Raw genomic sequence first — 23,188 nt, 5'->3', positions numbered from 1 at the left:
TACGAACAATTAATTTCTGAAAAAAGTATTTGCATGATTTTAATCACATTTGTTTGTAGGAGAAGTACTACATAACAAAAGAACAAACAATTCTAAAGCCACTGTGCATAAATTTTTATACTTTTAATATTCTTTAAAAACTTAAAGGCACAGCCCAGAGTCTGGGAGTCAAAGCCAGTTGTCTTTCCAGTCTAGTCCCGCAGTCGCCTGTCTCTTATTACTTTCTTTCAACATGACAGATGTAGCTGTGTCCTTCACCAAGGACTTCTTGGCAGGTGGAGTAACCCCGGCCATCTCCAAGACAGCGGTAGCCTCCTTTGAGCAGGTCAAGGTGCTGCTGTACGTGCAGCATGCAGATAAGCAATACAAGGGCATTATAGACTGTGTGGCTCGTATCCCCAAGGAGCAGGGAGTCCTTTCCTTCTGGCATGGTAATCTGGCCAGTATCATTAGATACTTCCCAACCAGGCTCTTAACTTTGCCTTCAAAGGTAAATATAAGCAGATCTTTCTGGGTGGTGTGGACAAGAGGACCCAGTTTTTGTGCTACTTTGCAGGGAGCCTGGCATCCGGTAGTACCGCTGGGGCCACAGCCTTGTGCTTTGTGTACCCTCTTGATTTTTCCTGTACCTGTGTAGCAGCTGATGTGGAAAAAGATGGAGCTGAAAGGAAATTGGAAGGCTTCGGTGACTGCCTGGTTGAGGATCTCCAAATCCGATGGGATTAAAGGCGTGCACTGAGGCTTTAATGTGTTGGCACAAGTCATTATCATCTACCGAGCTGCCTACTTCGGTATCTATGGCATTGCAAAGGGAATGCTTCCAGATCCCAAGAATGCTCACATCTTCATCAGCTGGATGATTGCTGGTTCTGTCACTGCTATTGCTGGCCTTGACCTCCTATCCTTTGACACCGTTCGCTGTCATATGATGGTGCAATGAGGACGCAAAGGAACAGATATCACATATACAGGCCTGACTGCTGGCGGAGGATCGCCCGTGATGAAGGAGGCAAGACTTTTTTCAAGGGTGCATGGTCCAATATTCTCAGAGGCATGGGCGATGCCTTTGTGCTTGTCTTGTCAAGAAGTACACATAATTATGTGCTAGGTGTTCTCCCCGAGAACAGGCATGTTGTATAATACACCATGTCTTGAGCATTTTGGACAGATTCTTTGGGCCTGTCTGTTTCATCAGTGACATCTATTGACCAGCTGAAAAATGGGAATACTCATCTGACCAGGTTTCTCTTAAAGCCATTTCCATAGTGACAATAATGATGGGATTCAATTGCATTTTTTATTTCAGTCACTCCTGATAATACAAAGTGAAGAAATAAAAATGTCTAAAAACAAAACAAAAAATGTAAAGGTACAGTTTTCACAAGGATGTTAATGTTTGCCTTATCTGTATACATATAAACTATTACAAACATACAAATTAAGCCTTTATGAAAACTTGAAATTCGACAAGTATCAATGTTTTGTGTTTTATAGCCACCACTACTGCTATGTCTGATATTTTGAGTACTTTCAAAGCAACCTGTTATTATATTTCACTTATTACAATTATACTATGTATTTTAACCAATAAATATTCTATAAATAATTACCAAGCATTTATTCTTCCTAAAAAAATAACCAACATTGAAATATCTACTAAGATTTGTACCTCTTATAATGGCAGTGCTTTCTTTTGTGTATAGCTCTGATTCTTAGAGAAACTGTCCAACAACCATGCAAAATTTACAAGACTTTGAATGTATTAATTCATCCTGAATAAGTTTTATATAGTTTATAACTGTATGATATAGCATTTCATGTTTCACTGAACTTTTGAAAGTAATTACTGAAAAACAAAAGTATGCAGAAACACACAACAAAATGATTTGACCCACAGCACACCCATTTTATCTTCCTGTTGTTATCATTTCACAATATTTCTAGTCTCTGTTTTACATAAATCTGTTAAAAGTAAGGCAAAGAAAGAACAAAGGGGAGAGAGAGGAAGAGGAATCTCTCTGGAAGGTACCACTTTACCAACCACCATTCTGAATCTTTTCTGAACAGTTTGATTCTTATATAAATAAACCACAATATTATAGTATGTAGCCTTAGAAGGTACATTCAAATGACTTCATTCTTCAGGTGTGAACCAAAATCATTTAAGTATGGTTATTATGTGTCTCTGCAAGCACTTAGGTTCTTTCTAAAAATGCAGAACCAGTTATTGGATAATAAAACTTGATACAATGTGTGTACTATTCAAATGAGGGGATGCCAGTCATAGATGCTAGTTATTATGTTAACCAACTGTCATAAACAATATACTTTGTGACACTTTCATAAAAGAATAATAAATAACAAATGAAGAGACAGCAGTCATACTAATCAGCTGCCATTAATAATATACTTTGTGACACTTTTATAAAATAATAATAAACATACAACAATAAAATCAGTGTCACAAAATTCCCACTTATATTCACAATATTGATATTAGTCATTTCATTTTACATAGGAAAAAGGATGTACAAAGCTGTTTTCTAAAATTATTGATTAAATAATTCATTATACTACCAATAATGTATTTTAATAGGTACATCTATTATTATAATAAGAAGAATTGTACTTTGTGGATAAATTATCAATAGGAAACATAAGCAAAATTCTTCATCCATAATGAGAGTATGGATCTGGGTTATGTACTCTTTAATATTTCATCTAGCCCCAAAGCCTTCTGAGGGGTTTGGAGAATATTTTTGAAGGGTTAACTGACTGCAATATCCCCTTATCAATCACCTTTGGACATAGACTTATTGCTAAATAGAGGCTTACTGCACAAAATTTACAAATGTTTTTTATTCTATTGCTCTAGCCAAGGTGCTGAAATTGGCCTTAAATTCCATTCCAATTATAGGACAACATATAAAAGCGATGATAGTTCTCTGTTGTATTTCTAACTATATCAAAATGAGGTGTGGCTGATAGTATTAAAATTATTCCAATGTGAGCTGTGCACCTAAAATCAAGAAACTAAATCCGAAATTAGAATAGATAATGATAATTAAAATTATATCAGTCTGTATAAAATTTTGGATGCCTGAAAATCAAACAAATTTAAAATATACATGCAAAGAACCTTAAAGCAAATACAAACACATGGCCAAAATAGACATTTCATAATGTAGCATGATTTTGCTGAGAGTAGTATCACTTGCTGATATTACTGAGCAAAGAAATAAATCTTGGGCCCAGTTTCTCTGCTTCTGAAAGCTCAACTAAAACTTATCCATAGTCTAGAACATAGTCTTGAAAACATGTAGAAGTATGTCCAGAAAGCCTACATAGTTCACAAAACTAGCTGAAATCCGAGTTAGAAGGTTAAGATTTATTTCCTCAGGTCAGCACAGTGCAAGACATATAAGACCCTCTAAGTGTTCAGATCCCAAAGTGAAAAAAGCCATGAGCAGGCTTTAGGTTCTCTGGCCCTGTGAGATCTCAGAAATTTTACTCCCTTCTCACATCATGAGAGAAGTAAGGAAAAATGCAGTGGTTTAATTCTTTATTTAGCAAAGAATGTGATTAACATAAAGAGTTTGATGATGATTCCATGTTTCTGGTAACTGTGATACTCAAGCAGAAATGCAAGCCCAGCTCACAGCTCATTTTTAAAGCAGATATGACGGCCTTCCCACAATGGTGGGAAACACAATCTAGACTGAGCTAGTAGAATGTCTGCCTTTACCATGTCAACTTCAAAAGTCCTGTTCCAGCAGATACTCTCAACTTTGCAATTCTCAGAGCATCAGATGGGCTCTAATGGCTATATATGTGAAGGCAAAGAATAGTCACATCCAAACAATGATGCTGCCAGGAGGAAAACTATCTAAATACTTATTTTGAGAATTGTATGGATTATTCTTGTTTGATCTTAAAAATCAAACACGGGGGCGGAGCCAAGATGGCGACTAGCACACACAGTTTTCGAGCTGTGGAAGAGATAAAGATCTGAGTTGAGGAGTGGAAGAACTTCTGAAGCCAGGGAAACAACGGAGAGACTTTCTAAACAACAGGGAACATCGCAGGAGGTGAAAACCTTGATCTCAGGTCACCCAGGGACTTGTTTGGGGAAGGTGAGAAACGATCCTTTGATCTCTCCGCACTCCCCTCCCCCAGACCTCCCTCCTCCTCGGCACAGTGGACTCGCCTTTCTCAGCGCAGACCTAACTGCCTGGGGCCTGCAGCCACTGAAGCGGAGCCCCAAGCCCTTTATCGGCAAAGGCCAGCAGTACTGTGTCTCGGAGCCCCAGATTCACGCGCGGCGGCTGCACCATCCTCCCAGGGCCCGAGTCTGCTAGTCGCCATACTAGCTCCGCAGGAGCGCCATCATTGACGGTACGGCCCGCCCAATCCCACAGTGACAGAGAATACGCTATATACTCACCAAAACCAGACAGAAACGCCATACAAGCTAGACACACCAGGCGCTGGGCCTCCGAAGCTTGGAGAGTACAGTAAAGAGACCCCAGGACTTCCCAGAAAGCATCTGGACTAGCAACCCAGTCTCCAGTTACAGCGGGACTTTCTAACCTGGCGGTGGAGCAGCACTGAGCTGGCAGGGCACATCAGCCCTCCAGTTTAAGACTAACCAGGGCCAAACCAGAGAACAGAAAGGCTGCTTACCCCGATTCCCACTGACGTGACCACCCTGAAATCTCCAGCTGCAGCAAGACCTCATAACCTGGCAGTGACAGCAGCACGGAACTGGCGGAGCACATCAAAGAAGCAGGGCCAAACCAGAGAGCAGACAGCCCAGATATGCCGATCTCTGCCAAGTGTCCTGCCTGTAAGTGAGTGCACCCTTGAGAATCTGCAGCTCCACTGATCCTGGGTTCTTCTAAAACAGAAGCCAGGCATCGAACCCCCTCCCACCCATATACCCACTCTGGGAAACAGAGGGACACTTGGAACATTGAAGTTCCTGCTCTGTGGGTCTAATTGAGGAGTTAAGGCAGTAAATGCCAGAAATTGCGCTGCGATCATCACTAGCGCCTGCAACATATACATTGCAGAGCCCCTCCCACACACTCAAGGGTTCAACATTAGCCATCACTCTGTCCCTCGAGACACACGCCCACACCCACTTACACACACACACACATATACACACGCACGCACGCATGCACGCTTGCATTTGCCTCTGTTTGCGCCTGCATACTTTCCTCCCACAGGTACAGCTAGTCCTCAGCATACGCTAAGGACACGGGACCTCTCTCAACTTCCTGAAGAATTCTCCAGACTCGAGAGAGAGAGACAGTACCAGTCTGATCGGCAGAATCCAAAAACAAACAGGGAAGGTCTCAGATAAGCCAATGGCCAGGGGTAGGCGAAAGAACACTTCCAACATAAATCAGGACATCATGACTTCACCAGCAAACCCCAAAATCGATGGATACTCCAATTCATCAGAAGCACAGGAAAATGACCTTAAAGCCATGCTTGCTCAATTATTTGAGGCTCATAAGGAGGAAATGAACAAATCTTTCAAAGAGTTGGCCAGTCAATTGGAGGTAAAGAAAGAAGAAATAGACAAAACCCTTAAAGAAACACAGGCAAACATAGCCAAACAAATAGAGGCACAAGTAGAGAAAAAATTAGTGGCATACAAAATGGAAATGAACAAAGAAATAGAGTCCATCGTAGAGAGACAGGAATCCAAATTCAAACACATAAAAGAAATGGTGCAAGACATGAAAACAGAATTAGAATCAATAAAGAAAACACAAAATGAGAAAACTCTTGAGCTGGAGAACTTGGAGAAAAGATCAGGAACCACAAAAGTAAGCATCACCAACAGAATACAAGAGATGGAAGAGAGAATCTCTGGAGCTGAAGACACACTTGCAGAAATTGATACTTCTCTCAAAGAAAAAGTAAAATCATAAAAATTCCAATCACAAAATATCCAAGAAATCAAGGATGCTATGAAAAGACAAAATCTAAGAATAATAGGAATTGATGAAAAAGAAGACTCCAGGCTCCAAGGTCCAGAAAATATTTTCAAGAAAATCATAGAAGAAAATTTTCCCAACTTAAAGAAAGAGATGTCCATAAATATACAGGAGGCCTACAGAACACCAAATAGACTAGACCAGAAAAGAAACACATCACGTCACATCATAGTCAAAACACTAAATCTACAGAACAAAGAAAAGATATTAAAAGCAGCAAGAGAAAAAGGCCAAGTAACATATGAAGGTAGACCTATCAGAATCACACCAGACTTCTCATCAGAAACTATGAAAGCCAGAAGGGCCTGGGCAAGCATCATGGAGACTGTAAGAGATCACAAATGTCAGCCGAGACTACTATACCCCGCAAAGCTTTCAATCAACATAGATGGAGAAAACAAAATATTCCATGACAAAACTAAATTTACGCAATATTTATACAGCAAACCAACCCTACAGAAGATACTAGAAGGAAAACTCCAATCCAACGAAAACGAATTCACCCAAGAAAACAGGGCATACAGATAATATCCCAACAAAAAGGAAAAGAAAACAAGCAATGAAACAAGGTAAGATCATCGACTCCATTACAAAAGGAACTAACATGCATTGGTCAATATTATCTATCAATATTAATGGACTCAACTCACCAATAAAAAGACACAGGCTAACAGAATGGTTACGGAAACAGTACCCAACATTCTGTTGCATCCAAGAAACACACCTATGCAACAAAGATAAACACTACCTCAGAGTAAAGGGCTGGAAAAATGTTTTTCAAGCAAATGGTTCCAGAAAACAATCTGGAGTAGCCATCCTAATATCTAATAAAATAGACTTTCAACCCAAGTTAATCAAAAAAGATAAGGAGGGCCACTATATTCTCATCAAAGGAAAAATCCAACAAGAGGACATCACAATTTTGAATATCTATGCCCCAAATACAAGAGCACCTACATTCGTAAATGAAACAATATTAAAGCTTAAATCATACATTGATCCTAATACCTTAATAGTGGGAGACTTCAATACCCCACTCTCATCAAGGGACAGATCAACCAGACAGACACCAAATAGGGAAATAAAAGCACTCACAGAATCCCTAAATCAAATGGACCTAATAGATGTCTACAGATCTTTTCACCCAAACTCAAAAGAGTACACCTTCTTTTCAGCACCACATGGAACCTTCTCCAAAATAGACCATATAGTTGGTCACAAAGCAAGCCTCAACAGATACAAAAGGATTGAAATAATCCCTTGTATACTATCTGACCACCATGGAGTAAAGCTGGACATCAACAACAACAGAAACAACAAAAAGCCGACACGCACATGGAAACTGAACAACTTACTACTCAATGACAGCTGGGTCAAGGAAGAAATAAAGAAAGAAATTAAAGGCTTTCTAGAATTCAATGAAAATGAAGGCACAACATACCCAAATTTATGGGACACATTGAAAGCAGTGCTCAGAGGAAAATTTATAGCACTAAGTGCCTACAAGAAGAAATCCGTAACATCACATACAAACAATTTAATGGCCCAACCGAAAAACCTAGAAAAAAAAGAAGCAGATACACCCAAGAGGAGCAGACGGCTGGAAATAATCAAACTAAGGGCAGAAATCAATCAATTAGAAACAAATAAAATTATCCAAAGAATCAATGAAACAAAAAGCTGGTTCTTTGAGAAAATCAACAAGATAGACAAACCCTTAGCCAAACTAACTAAAAAGCAGAGAGAAACCATACAAATCAGCAAAATCAGAAAGGAAAATGGGGACATAACTACAGACACTGAGGAAATCCAAACGATTATTAGGTCATACTACAAAAGCCTATATGGCACAAAATTTGAAAATCTAAATGAAATGGATAACTTTCTTGACAGATTCCATCTACCAAAATTAAGTCAAGATCAGGTAGAAAGACTGAATAGTCCTATATCTCCCAAGGAAATTGAAGCAGTCATTAACAGTCTCCCCTCCAAAAAAAGCCCTGGACCAGATGGCTTCAGCGCAGAATTCTACAAGACCTTCAAAGAAGTACTAACACCAATTCTCCTCAAACTATTCCATAAAATAGAAACAGAAGGAACACTACCAAACTCATTCTATGAAGCCACAGTCACTTTGATACCTAAACCACACAAAGATCCAACGAAAAAAGAGAACTTCAGACCTATCTCTCTTATGAACATTGATGCAAAAATACTCAATAGAATACTTGCAAACCGAATCCAAGAACACATCAAAGATATCATCCACCATGACCAAGTAGGCTTCATCCCAGGAATGCAAGGGTGGTTCATCATATGGAAATCCATCAATGTAATCCACCACATAAACAAAATGAAGGAGAAAAACCACATGATCATCTCCTTAGATGCTGAAAAAGCATTTGACAAAGTCCAACACCCATTTATGTTTAAAGTCTTGGAGAGATCAGGGATACAAGGCACATACCTAAAGATAGTAAAGGCAATATACAGCAAGCCTATAGCCAACATCAAACTCAATGGAGAGAAACTTAAATCAATCCCACTGAAATCAGGGACAAGACAAGGCTTCCCACTCTCTCCATATCTCTTTAACATTGTACTTGAAGTCCTAGCCAGAGCAATAAGACAACTAAAGGAGATCAAGGGGATACAAATCGGAAAGGAAGAGGTCAAAGTGTCACTATTTGCAGATGATATGATAGTATACATGAGCGAACCTAAAGATTCAACCAGAGAACTTCTTCAGCTGATAAAAACCTTCAGCAAAGTGGCAGGATACAAAATCAACTCAAAAAAATCAGAAGCCCTCTTGTATACCAAAGACAAAAAGGCTGAGAAAGAAATTAGGGAAACAACACCCTTCACAATAGCCACTAATAACATAAAGTACCTTGGTGTGACTCTAACCAAGCAAGTGAAAGACCTGTTTGAGAAAAACTTCAAGTCTTTGAAGAAAGAAATTGAAGAAGATCTCAGAAGATGGAAAGATCTCCCGTGCTCATGGATTGGTAGGATTAACATTGTGAAAATGGCCATCCTGCCAAAAGCAATCTACAGATTCAATGCAATTCCCATCAAAATACCAACTCAATTCTTTACAGACCTTGAAAAAAAGATTCTCAGGTTTATATGGAGAAACAAAACACCCAGAATCTCCAAAACGATCCCGTACAACAACAGATCATCTGGAGGTATCTCCACTCCCGATCTCAAGCTGTACCACAGGGCAACAGTAATAAAAACTGCATGGTATTGGCATAGAAACAGAAAGGAGGATCAATGGAATTGCATAGAAGACCCAGAAATAAACCCACACACCTATGAATACTCAATATTTGACAAAGAAGCCAAATCCATTCAATGGAAAAAAGACAGCATCTTCAACAAATGGTGCTGGACCAACTGGATGTCTACATGCAGAAAAATGAAAATAGATCCATATTTATCACCCTGCACAAAACTAAAGTCCAAGTGGATCAAAGACCTCAACATAAAACCAGATACTCTAAATCTGTTAGAAGAAAAAGTGGGGAACAGCCTAGAACTCATTGGCACAGGAGACAACTTCCTGAACAGAACACCAACAGCACAGGCTCTAAGAGCAACAATCAATAAATGGGACCTCATGAAACTGAAAAGCTTCTGTAAAGCAAAAGACACTGTCATCAAAACAAATAGACAGCCTACAGATTGGGAAAGAATCTTCACCAACCCTTTATCTGACAGTGGGTTAATATCAAGTATATATAAAGAACTAAAGAAGCAAAAAAGCAACAAACCAAGTAATCCACTTAAAAAATGGGGAACAGAGCTAAACAGAGAATTCTCGATAAAGGAATATCGAATGGCAGAGAAACACTTAAAGAAATGCTCAACCTCATTAGCCATTAGGGAAATGCAAATCAAAATGACCCTGAGATTTCACCTTACACCCATCAGAATGGCCAAGATGAAAAACTCAAGTGATAGCACATGCTGGAGAGGTTGTGGAGAAAAGGGAACCCTCCTCCATTGCTGGTGGGAATGTAAACTGGTTCAACCACTCTGGAAGTCAATCTGGCGCTTTCTCAGACAACTAGGAGTAGTGCTACCTCAAGACCCAGCTATACCACTCCTAGGTATATACCCAAAATTTGCTCAAGTACACAACAAGGACATTTGTTCAACCATGTTCGTAGCGGCTTTATTTGTAACAGCCAGAACTTGGAAACAACCCAGATGTCCATCAACGGAGGAATGGATACAGAAATTGTGGTATTTTTACACAATGGAATACTACTCAGCAATCAAAAAGGAGGAAATCATGAAATTTGCAGGCAAGTGGTGGGATCTAGAAAAGATCATTCTGAGTGAAGTATCCCAGAAGGAGAAAGACAAACTTGGTATATACTCGCTTATATAGACCTACAAGACATGATAAACATAATGAAATCTACACACCTAAAGAAGATAATCAAGAAAGTGGACACAGGCGAAGGTGATTAATCCTCATTTAGAAAGACAAATGGGATGTGCATTGAACTTATGACAGGAGTCTACCACAAAAGGCATCTGAAAGACTCTACCTAGCAGTGTTTCAAAGCAGACACTAAGACTCATAACCAAACCCTCGGCAGAGTGCAGGGAATCATATGAAAGAAGGGAAGTTAGTATGATATGGAAAGGATAGGAGCTCTACAAGGACCAAATATATCTGGGCACAGGGTCTTTTCTGAGACTGACACTCAACCAAGGACCATCTATGGATATAACCTAGAACTTCTGCTCGGATGTGGCCTGTGGTAGCTCAGTAACCAAGTAGTTTTCCAAAGTAAGGGGAACACGGACTATTTCTAACAGGATCTCAAGGGCAGGCTGTTTGACACCCCCCCCCAGGGGAGGAGCAGTCTGTTAGGCCACAGAGGAGGACTTTGCAGCCAGCCCTGAAGATACCTGATAAAACAGGGTCAGATGAAAGGGGAGGAGGTCCTCCCCTATCAGGGGACTTGGAAAGGGGCAGGGAGGAGACCAGGGAGGGAGTGTGGGGTTGGGGAGGGAATGAGGGAGCGGGATACAGCTGGGACACAGAGTTAACAAAATGTAACTAAAAAGAAAAATAAAATAAAAAAAATATATATAATAGCAAAAAAAAAAATCAAACACAATTCAAATCAGCTGGAAGTATACCTCATTGCTTTTCTCAGGCAGACAAGAATTCTTAAACTGCACATTTCTAGGCATCCATTCCAATTGTCCACATAGTGGTTCATTTCACCTGAACTCAACTGCCAACTTACATGCCTGTCCAACTATGTGGAACCCACATAGAAGGCTGGCACACTCACAGGGAAACTCCAGGGCCCTGTAAAAGCCATGGTATCACCTAGCTAATAACTACTAAAAATAGCACAGGAGTGTTCTCACTAATCCTTGAAGCCCCAGTATTACGTAGATCAGTGAAATGCAACAGACAGTTAAAGAACTCACATATTTTGCCTTCCTGGGCCATCACTAAGTGCCACTTCCAAAATCATTTGCTAGAACAAATTGTGACAAACGGTTTCATTGCTGTCCTTGGAGAGCCAAAAATGCAACCAGGACCATCTTATTTTATGCATAGATAACAATAACAATGCAGGGCATTAAATGATAAGAGGATAATGATACTTTGAAAGAGACTAATCACATTCCAATGATAGAAAGAAAAATAGGGGAAAATATTGATGTATACGTGAAAAATTCAGAATAATATACTCAGAAAGAGTTGCTAGCATAGACAGAAATAAAATGTATTATTATTTTAAAAATACATAAATATAGAAAACAATTAAAAACACAATCGAAACAAAGAAAGTATAATGAGATAACACCTTACTCCGCTATAAACAGCTACTTTACAAATGATGATTGGTGTTGGCATGGATGTGAAGAGATGGGGATTCTTGCATACTGTTGGTGGAGATACGATAAACCTAATATTAATTTATATAGTCACTGGGGAAACAATGTGGAGGCTCACCCAATATTAAAAACATGATAGCCACAGATCATGCAGTCTTATTCTTAGTTAGTTTTCAAAGTCAATAAAATAAGTCTGAAAATGATTCATCAATACCCCCACATTTATTGTAGGATCATTCACAATAACCAAAATACCAAATACCAAATATATGCACAGTGGGATACTATTCAAGGACAAAACAATAAAATTCTGTAAATTACGGCAACAGAGATGAACTTAGAGATGAAAACATTAAGTGAAGTAATATATGCAAAGAAATAGAGACAGTATGTGCTGTCAGTTGTAAACAGAATAAAAAAAAAGCATATCTCAAATAAGAAAAATCTAAAACAAGCAAAATTCATGACTAAAAACCATGCTAGAGATGGGGTTGGTCAACAGGTTCATAGCAGAGAGAGGGCCACATGATGGTGTTTTATGATGACCAATACTATATTTCAAATTTCAAAACATTGAAAAGAAAGATTTTTGACTATTCTCATAATAAAGAAATGCTCAATTCTGGTGCATCATCTAGTATTGCAGTGAAGACTGGGTCCTTAGTCAAGATTTCTACTTTGTCTTATCCACTCTCCATTTCAAATGTTTGACCCCACAATCTAAGAAACCTGTTATCAGTTTCTTCCAGTACCCTAATATCTTCATTTGCACCACAAACTGAAGACCAATGATTTAATTTCTTGGATGTCTATGGATATAACACAGTCAGTTTTAGCTTGACCTGAAGTTGACTCCACTTACTATCAGGTCCTTATATGTATTCATTTTAACAAGGTCATAACAATGATTTAGATTCTCAGTTATTCACACTATCTTGAACTAGGGTTTTAACAGTTCTCAAGATACGAGAGAATTTTAAAGCATGTGTTTACCTGAGTAAATGGTAAGCCATATATACTTTATGATATTAAGATATTATAATTTAATTCCATTGCCATCATGTCTGCAAGGCACTACTGACAGGGACTTTACCTTTCCAAAATTAGTACATTTAAGTCTTTACAAATGGCTTAGATTGGAAACAAAAACCAGTGCTGGGACACATCTACTAAGGCAGATGATGCTCATAGCCTTGTTATCTGACATCTCTTCTACACAGAAGTGCTTTGCCTTTGATCCAGGTCTTCAGCCTTAGGAATTAACAGTGACATCTGTACACATCACCAGATGACTTCAACACTGTTGTCATCTGGGCTTTCATTTTCTTTAAGGGAGATGGAATCCAGGGACTGACACATGCTAACCTTATTTCTATCTGCAAATCCTGTGATGTGCTAGTGTTTACTACTGCTTGGATATGGATACATACCGGTCCCCTGGGGTGATGTTAAAGGCATAGTCCTCAACCTGTGGTCCCCTGAAGGAGTGGTGACAACTTTAAGATGTGGGGCCCATTTGTACGCCTTTCAGTCATATGACAGGATGCAACTGAAGGGGATATTGATAGTCTGGCCCTCCTCCTTTCTATAAATGTTTCCTGGTCACCATGAGTTAAGCAGTTTCCTTTACACAACACTCCAACCATGATGTACTTTCTTACTACAGGCCAAAATAAGAGAACTAGCAATGGAATGCAGCCTTCTGAACAGTGAGTCAAAAGACCTCTCTAGAAAGTTGACTATCTCAGGTCTCAGTTTTGTGTTGCTGTACACAAAACTGACTAATACACCTACTATCCATTATGTACAGAGAATATGTACATCTCTATGCTTATTTTAACATTGTTTATAATTCTGGTAAACAGAGTTCTGGGCCCTGTGTTTTTGCCTGACTTAGTGTCTCTACTTTATCCTAACCATTTCCTCAAACATTCCTTCACCTTTCGTGATTTATATTTCACCTAATATGGACTGTAGTTCTTTCCTCAAATTTTATCTCAAGATATTTTAAACAGCAGATCATACAAATTTTTAGAATTTATCTTAAAATATGTGTTGAATAACCAATCAATACTTTTGACCCAACATTTTAGGCTACATTTCACTATGTGTGACCAAGATAGCTTTGTGCAAACTTTTAAGATCCAAATCATTTAAAGCATAGGAAAGGATTGCAGGTTAAAATTATCTGCTAAAAGAATGGACATGAGTTGTCACTCTAGGTCAACATAATGTCTTCAGTTTGTACGTATCTTGATGGTATAGAATGCGGGAACAAGAAACTTGGCTCCATTTAAAAGCAGTTTTTCGTTGCCAGCGAACCCAACCTTTCACAGGCACAGACTCACATCCCCAGGTTCAAACATATATAGACTCACATGTCCTCCCTTGTTCTGGATCAGGTAACAACAGTAGATTTAGCCAAGGTTTAATTGAGAGGAAATCTTTAATTCCTTAAAGTTTAAATGACCCTTGTTATGCATGAATAGGAAGAGTGAACTTGTCTTGCCAAATAGGTTCTGAGAGTACTCTGAGAGGTCAGAGCAATCTGCTCGTGGATTGCCTGATCTTCTGGTTCACTGATTTCACTTCGGTTCATGAACGTTATTCATTATAACAAAACTGGGCTATCATATTAAGTTGTACTGACGAACATAAGCTGAGTGGAGGAGGACAGATTGTTAATTCAATATTGGAATTTTCTTAGACCCACTTACTTAGGTCAAGTTAATGCATAACTTTTTCATAGGAGAAAATTACTTTTTTTTATAAATATGATAAATATTCAAAGGTTTAAATGTGAAATAAGCAAACAGTGGCTAGGTGATAAAAAAAGAATGAAGAAAAAAATAGGTGATATTTTATGTCTTATTTATGTAATATCAGCATTCAAGAGGTAGAAGCTGGATGATCAGAAGTTCAAGGCAAGCTTGCTTTACATAGCAAGTTCAGAATACCTGGGCTTCATGTGACTGCCTGTCTCAAACATAACAAAGATTTAAAGAAAAACCACCCTGTGCTGGAGACATGACTCAGTGGTTAAGAAGAAACTCTGCTCTTGCAGAGAAAATGAATTCAGTTCCCAGCACTCACATCAGGCAGCTCACAAACTGACTCTACACACATGGTATGCATAATTCATCCAGGCACACACACACACACACACACACACACACACACACACACACACACACATAAAAAACAAATCTTTTGTGGTTTTTTTTTAGTTTTTATTTTTCATATTAATTACAGTTTATTCACTTTGGATTGCTGCTGAACTTCTCTTCCTCATTCCTTCCAAATCTCACCCTCCCTCATCATCTCCCATGCCCTTCTCCAAGTACACTGATAGGGGAGGTCCTCGTCCCCTTCCATCTGACCCTAGCCTATTAGGTCTCATCAGGACTGGGTGCATTGTCTTCCTCTATGGCCTGGCAAGACTACTCCCCCCTTAGGGGAAGGTGATCAAAAAGCCAGCCACTGAGTTCATGTCAGAAACAATCCCTTACTAGGGAATCCACTTGGATACTGAGCTTTCATGAGCTACACCTGAGCAGGGGTTCAAGGTTACATCCATGAATGGTCTCTTGGTTAGAGTATCAGCCTCAGAAAAGACCTCTGTGCCCAGATTTTTTGATTCTGTTGTTCTCCATGTGGAGCTGCTGTCCACTCCAGGTCTTATTATCTCTCCCTTCTTTCCTAAGATTCCCTGCACTCTGTCCAAAGTTTGGCTATGAGTCTCAGCATCTGCTTTGATACACTGCTGGGTATAGTCTTTCAGAGGCTCTCATGGTAGACTCCTGTCCTATTTCCTGTTTTCTCCTTCTTCCAATTTCCATCCCATTTAACTTTCTGAACGAGGATTTATCCTCTCACCCAGGGTCCTCCTTCTTGACTAGCTTCTTTAGGTGTACAGATTTTAGTAGGTTTATCTATCCTGTATTATATGTCTATATGAGTGAGTATATACTGTGCGTGTCTTTCTGCTTCTGGGATATTTCACTCAGGATGATCTTTTCTAGATCCCACCATTTCCCTGAAAATTTAATGATTTCCTTGTTTTTGACTGCTGAATAGTATTCCATTGTGTAAATGTACCACAGTTTCTGTATCCATTCCTCTGTTGAGGGACATCTGGGTTGTTTCCAGATTCTGGCTATTACGAATAAAGCTGCAACAAACATGGTTGAGCAAATGTCCTTGTTGTGTACTTGAGCATCTTTTGGGTATATGCCTAGGAGTAGTATAGCTGGATCTTGAGGAAGCGCTATTCCTAATTGTTTGAGAAAACACCAGATTGAACAAATCATTTTTTAGAGTAACAAACTTAGCAAGCAACACAAATGCTAAAACAAATCCTAATGACGTATAATTGATCATATGAAACTGATTTTTTTCTTCCTGATTTTCATATTCATATTATATCTAACAATGTGGGTAAAACATGTATTTTAATTCAAACACTTGTCATCATTTACTTAATTTGATTCAATCTGTGTCTTTCCCTATGCTACTTTTTAAAAGGTGTTTGTCATTGTGTGCTTATAATTTTTCTCCCCCAAAATTATTGATTGCATATTTTACTTCAAAGAATCATTCTTTATGAAGGTTTAGAAAGTACTCTTGAAACTTCAGGAAAATGGATTTTCTTTCAATGAAGAAAAGAGGCAAGTACATTTCAAACCTCTCTAATTTTATTTTAAGTGGCTCCACTAAAGCAAAAAAGTTTCATGAACGATGTGTAGAGGTTGGCATTCCCAAGTACTTCCACCAGCCTCCCTGTTACTTTGAACCATACTGAATTTCTATTTCTATCAACATACTTGGCTTAATAATGATTTGGTAACCTCATATAGTCTCATACCAAATAGTCTCATACCAAATAGTCTCTCATATAGGCATGTGTAAATCTCATATAGTCTCATACCAAATAGTCTCTCATATAGGCATGTGTGCTTTGCATGAACAAAAAGCATCTGTGGATGTGATTGGCTTATTAGATAGATAAACACTGTGTACAACTAAGGAGTTGTACACACTGGTCATTCTGCAATTGGTACAAATTTAAATGGATGCTTATCTTTAAGAATGATGACCTTTATTGTCAAATAAATGTACTTAATTTCAAAAAAGGATAACAAATTTGTACCACCCATAACATTTTTATTTAGGTCAAATGCAAGACTAGTAAACACTGGAAAAATAAATAACAACAGCCCCTTCTCAGCTGGCCTGTTAATTTCAATATGTAGGCACAGATTCCAGTGCATTGGACAGTTTTCCCTTTCAAGACAAAAATGAATACATTCTCTCAGTGAACCACAAAGAGCTTTGTACTTCTTCCAATGAGTTAGTGCATTAGCTGGTAATCATTTGCTACCGTGAGTAACAAAGGAAAGCCTCCAACACACAGTTCTAATTTCTCTAAATTACTGCTGACATTTCAGAAACAATGTATTAAAGTGGTATAAATAGTTGTTACATGTCTTGAAGAAGCTCAGTTGGAAAATATGACCTTCATATGTATGTCTAAATGGATCAATGCACACTAATATTTTACACCAGTGGGTGAATTTGACTGTAACAGTGATTAAGCAGGCGCTTTTCAACCTGCTAAGAGTCACCTCAAACAGTTAAAATTCTGTAAATTAATTTATTTCTTTGACAAGTTCATATGTGTATACAACACATTCTGATTATTCTGTCTCCTGTCCCCTTGTCTCATAGCTCTTTCCAAATCCTATCAACTCCCCTTCTTCCTATTGATTAGTGTTTTTCTCAGATTCACTACTTTTGGATTGGTTTTTAAACAAATTACTTTAATCAGGCTCATATGAGTAACCATTGGATTGAGATTGTCCATTGGAGGCTGGTAGTGTCAGCATTTACTACCAAACTGAAGGCAATGAAATCTCAAGCCCTAAATTTATCAAGAGCAGATCGTTCACCAGGAGAATTAGGGTTCACTGAGCATTATCCATGCCCGTCTGTAGTCAGGCATGTGCTGCAATGTTCCCTGAAGTTTAGAGGAGACAATATAAATTTCTGTCTTATTTAGGGCTAAACCCTCATTTATCACTTATTCTCAGCTGTAGACTTAGATTTTTCAAACACTTACTTTATATAAAGTTCTTAAACGCCTCTACCTCCTTCTTAGACTTTAAAAGATTAGTAGGTAAAGGTGCTGAAGACTTGTTTTATCTACTTCCTGCTGGTAAGGGTCAATGGATTCTTTGTGTATATACCAATCTCAGTCTTCAATCCAGTCAAACAGCAAAGCAGCAAGCCACAGCATCAGCAGCAAGCAAGCAAGCAACAGCAACACTGGAGCTGTTTTCCACAAGGAAAAACATTCCCACATTCCACACTTGGGACCATAACAAAAACATAGATACAACTGAGTTTCCAAAGAAACCAAAAACTTCTGCGTCTCTTAACACCTTGCACAACTGATGAGTCTCTAATCATCACTATTCACTAGAAAGAGGATTCTACATTTAAGGCTGAAAACATTGGGTTTTTCAATACATAAATATTTATAAGGTAGTTTATGCTATGCCAGTTGCCTGGAGAATAGCATCAAATACCACTGCCACCAGCCCACAGACCTTACAATCACCTCTTTGGTATTCTTTGACCAGCTTTACAGTCCGAGCATGAACTTCTTCCTGTTTAGTGGGAGAGGTTGGTTACTTTCGTAACAGTAGTACTCCTATTAAACATGTACACACTACTTTCCTTGGTGGTTGGTCTCACAGTTCACAGAGTTATAAGCAATTGTGTTATTGCCTTTGTCAGCCATCCCGGAAGCCTTCACAGTGCCTCCCAGAACCATGAAAGCTAGCCAGCAACAAAGACACTTCTAGTTTGGTTCTGGATTGATTTCTCTGTATCAGGCAAACAAGGCATGTAGCATTTTTAGCGAAAAGGATTTATCATCTACTTCTGGCAGACAACTGAAAGGAAAACCAAAAGCCTATACTGTTTTGCAGGATTCTGGGACCTCCCTGAAAACTCATGACAAGTCTGTCAATTTTGGTATTAGTGTTCTTACATTACCCATGGCTTCTAAAAGTATGTTTTATAGTCCTGCAAGTATCTCCATGCAATTTACATAATACAGTTTTTATGTTGGTTACAAGGTAGTTCAGATACATGTCTTTTTAGTAACCATTCACTTTGGTCAATGTTCCCTTCTTATCCCTTTGTCTCCTCCATACCTCCGTTTCCATTCTACTTCACCTTTGCACTACACCACAGCATTCCACTCTTAACTTTTGTATTACTGTGTTCTCTTATTCTTCTTTCCTTTCAGATATCCTCTTTCTGATGGCTACTTTCTATTTTGCTGGCTTCTACTGAAACTGCAAGTTGATCACACAAAATTAGAGTTTCATAGCCAGATCCATGTTTGAAAAAAAAATGTGGCATTTATTCTCTATGCTTCGGTACGCTTATCAATAAATTTTCTCAAGTTTTAACTAATTATCAACAAATTTTTAACTGTGGTTAACTCTCTCCCACATTCCCAATATAACACGAATTGTTGAGGAGCACAACAAACACGATCATTGTCTGTGGTCATTGGAACAACTGAATTTTAAACATATTAAAGTACTGTATCTTTTCATCTAGCTTCATTTGAAAACACTTGAGGAATGGTCTGGTTATAATACAGTAGTAACTCGTGGAAGCATCAATCTTCAGACTGACATATATATATATATAATTTTTAAGGTTGCATTAGGTACATCCTTTACCTGGGAGAATGCTTTTGTCCAACTTCTTTTTTTTTTCTCCCATGAAACATGAACATTTTCTACACACTAAGTTTCTTTCTAATTGTCAATTCATTTAATGTCAGATCCTCTTTGCTAGAATATGAGCTATTTGAGGGCAAGTGAATTCTCTACACCATCCTACTCAAACTCTAGGTCCTGTGACAATAACTGGAATATAGTAAGTGAAATACGAAGACATTGGAGCACTGATGATATATATTACCACTCATGAGAAAACTAAGAGTGTTAGCATCATAGAAGTAGAGTACAATAGTGGTCACTAAGGCCTATGAGAAAGAAGATGAAGGAGGAGAAAGAGATTTTAGTAGCAGGCAGCTGCATACAGTTAGATAGGCTGGTACCTTAGAATGTTCTACACTAGGGAACTGTAGTCTTCCACAGAAACCTGTTATCCATTTTATAAGATACCGAAGCAATGGAGTTCAGAGGCTCACAATAAACAAAATTCATATGTATTTCTCTTGGTGAGTGAGTGTCTCCCATCAGTTTGTGTGACTCTTGGTATCCAGTTATTATTTTAGAAGGTTGGGAAATGTCTCAGCAACATCTAACCCAGTGATTATCAAAGTGTGGGTTTTGACCCCTTTGACAAACCTCTATCTGAAAAAAATGTTTAATCATGATTCATAACGGTAGTAAAATTACAGTTCTAATTAACAATGAAAACAGTTTTATGGTGGGGTGGCCACCACAACATGAAGAACTGTATTAAAGGGTCACAGTATTAGGAAGACTAAGAACCATTGTCTAACCGTTTAATATTATGACATGTTATTATGGTCCCCAAACATGTTAGGCTATCATCATAGTGATCCCAGGAATAATGCGGCCATGTAGTACAGGTTAAGCATGCCTAAAATTTCAGAACATAGAGCCTTGCTGAAGGAGCTGGGTCACAGTGCTTGGGCTGAGATTTCATAGCCTAGCCGCACTTTCTGATTCCTCTCTATGCCCTGACTGTGAAGGAAATGTGACATTACGTTCCTGCCTTATGTTGCTGTCACCATGCTTTCCCTACATTAAGGGCTATCATCCTCTCTAAACTGTCAGCGAAAGCATCCCTTCTTCCCTTAACTTGTATATTTGAGAATTTGATTACAATACTTAAAAAAATCACTAGTATTGTTTATCGTGATTTTATCTTCAAGCATTTTACACATTATAAAATTATCATACTGTCTTCTGAGTGTGTGCATTATATATACATCTCTCCCAATTAAGATATTTTACAAGATGTGTGTCTTAATGGTTATTCATTAACATTCTTTACATATTCATGATAGAAAGACCTTGGGGAAAGACGAGGCATTTTAGTCAAGAAAAATATAAACCTCAGTTTGCGCTCATAAGAGAGTAAGGCACCTAACAGAAAAATAAGTTTAATATTTTTCAGCAAAAGCATGAAGGAAACGTCAAAGCCTTTGAGATTAAACAAACTCTTATTTCCTTACATTTAATGTTTCCTTGTACATTTCTTATGCCATGCAGCAATCATCCCAGACTGATTTTACACCAGGCTGAGCTGTGACTAAACCTACTCAAACATATGGCATGCTGCTTTCTCTTTGGTGTTGTTGGCGAAACTTCAAAGACTGTAGAGTCTTGTCCTATCAGGAGGACATCTGTGATTCTTTTTGTGAGAGTGAATTCTGATGGGGGCAGTTGAGAATGGCATCTTAGACCATCGCACATTCATTGGGATTGTGTTAGATTCTAGTGTATACATACCCCTGGTTTTCAATGTGGAATATCAAAATTAGTAGTTTAAAGGATTATGGTCACTCCTTCTTTCTTCTCTTCTGGGCTGGGCAGCTGTGGATCTCTTTGGAATGTGCTGTTCATTTCAGCATGGATGCACTCAGCAGTTGAGCCAGGTTGGGCTTGCCAGCTTTTGTTGAGAAATAATAGGAAGGTCATGCATGGTGTCAAGAAAATGTCGGCATGGTTAGAGAAAAGAGTATTGTATTAGTTGCAATGAATTCAGACCTACTAATGGCAGAATTCCTGAAATCCATATCTGGCCCTCTCCATAGCTCCATGGAGCTTACAGTGACTGGAGCCAAGCCACTGGAGAATCTCATAAGACCCCTGGAACTTGACCTGCTTCATTAAGGGAAACATGTTCATTATACCTGAAAATACCTTTTAAATGAAGGTTGACTAGTATTGAAGGAGAGAGAGAGAGAAAGCTTTGAAAATGGAGACAGAGAAACACATAAGGGAGGACAGAGAAAGAGAAGAATGAATAAAGAATGACATAAACCCCATTCTCTGCTATAAAAATTATTTCAGTCATTCTAAACTGAATGAACATTAATAGTTATCAGCTGTTATTGTAGGTGACTTATGGTCTTATACCTGACTGCAATATTACAGCCACACAATTGTACTACTTACACGTTTTTTTTATAGATGAGAAAATAGACACACAGAGATGAAGAAAATTACCCTCAGAATTTACAAGGAAAGAGTTGATCTTGGATTGAGAATCAAAAAATAAAATCTGTGTTGTTGGCAATAAAAAGGATGTTGAACTAAATAATGTTTATTATTTACTCTATGATTATCACAGTGGTATTATTTAACCCGCTATCACAATTAATAAGACATTGATACCTGTTAATTTTTATAATTGCCTTATTTACCTTGGCCTGGGACGATATTTCACTTATATTGTTTCAAAAACCTCATCATCTAACCCCCTGCTACCCCCATCCAATGTCATCACCTAATCATCCTTATCTGGGCTACCTTCCATACATAATCTTACAAATACTTGCCTTTATTCTTTCTCTGGGCCTTTCCACACCATTATTGGAGTCATTCCTCCTAGCCCAAGTGGTTTCTTCTCCATGTTAACCCATCATAGTGTTTTCCTTCCCCTTCTCTTCCCATCTGTCTGTCTCTTTCCCATGATTTTCCTGTTCCCAAAGCCTGATAACTTTAGCCACACCTACCCCATTCTACCTTGCCCAGGTTTTAAACCCAATCAGGTACACAGGTTTACACAACAAGGATAGATGTATCAGGGCAGTAACTAGACCCTGAGGGTGAGTAATTAGCATCAAAATACAAGCATCAGACCAACCTCTGACAAATCTGACTATAGTCTATGTTCTTAAGTGAGACCAGAGTTGTATTTCCATTGGATGGTGGGGAGGGATCCTTCTGTAAAGAATCTTAGAAATATGGAATGATAAAGTTGTAAGGAGCTCAGAAATTGGGGTGTAGAAATTGATACATCTATATTCAGATAGGGTATTGATATTTTTCACTTTCCTCCTCTATTGAAATGCTCTTTAATTCATATAGTTATTTCTAAAAATTGTCCATTTTATCTCTACTTTGCCATTACTAATATGAAGTTATTTAAGATTAGATAATTTTGGCTTCTTTATCAAAAATCAAGTATCCATAGCTGTGTGGGTTTATTTCTGGGTCTTCTGTTCAATTCCATTGATCCACCATTCTGTTTCTATGCCAGTACTATGC

General features: G+C 38.4%; 1 pseudogene; it reads left to right on the top strand.

Moving 5' to 3' along the window:
- Positions 1 to 232: 232 nt before the first annotated feature.
- Positions 233 to 1,140, top strand: LOC129689814 (ADP/ATP translocase 2-like; annotated as a pseudogene).
- The last annotated feature ends 22,048 nt before the right edge of the window (positions 1,141 to 23,188 follow it).

This window comes from Psammomys obesus, unplaced genomic scaffold (assembly GCF_907164565.1).
Source record: "Psammomys obesus unplaced genomic scaffold, mPsaObe1.curated_primary_1811, whole genome shotgun sequence".
In the NCBI taxonomy this organism is placed as follows: domain Eukaryota; kingdom Metazoa; phylum Chordata; class Mammalia; order Rodentia; family Muridae; genus Psammomys; species Psammomys obesus.
The sequence above is the reverse complement of the archived record's forward strand: the minus strand, read 5'-3'. Positions and strand labels throughout refer to the sequence as shown.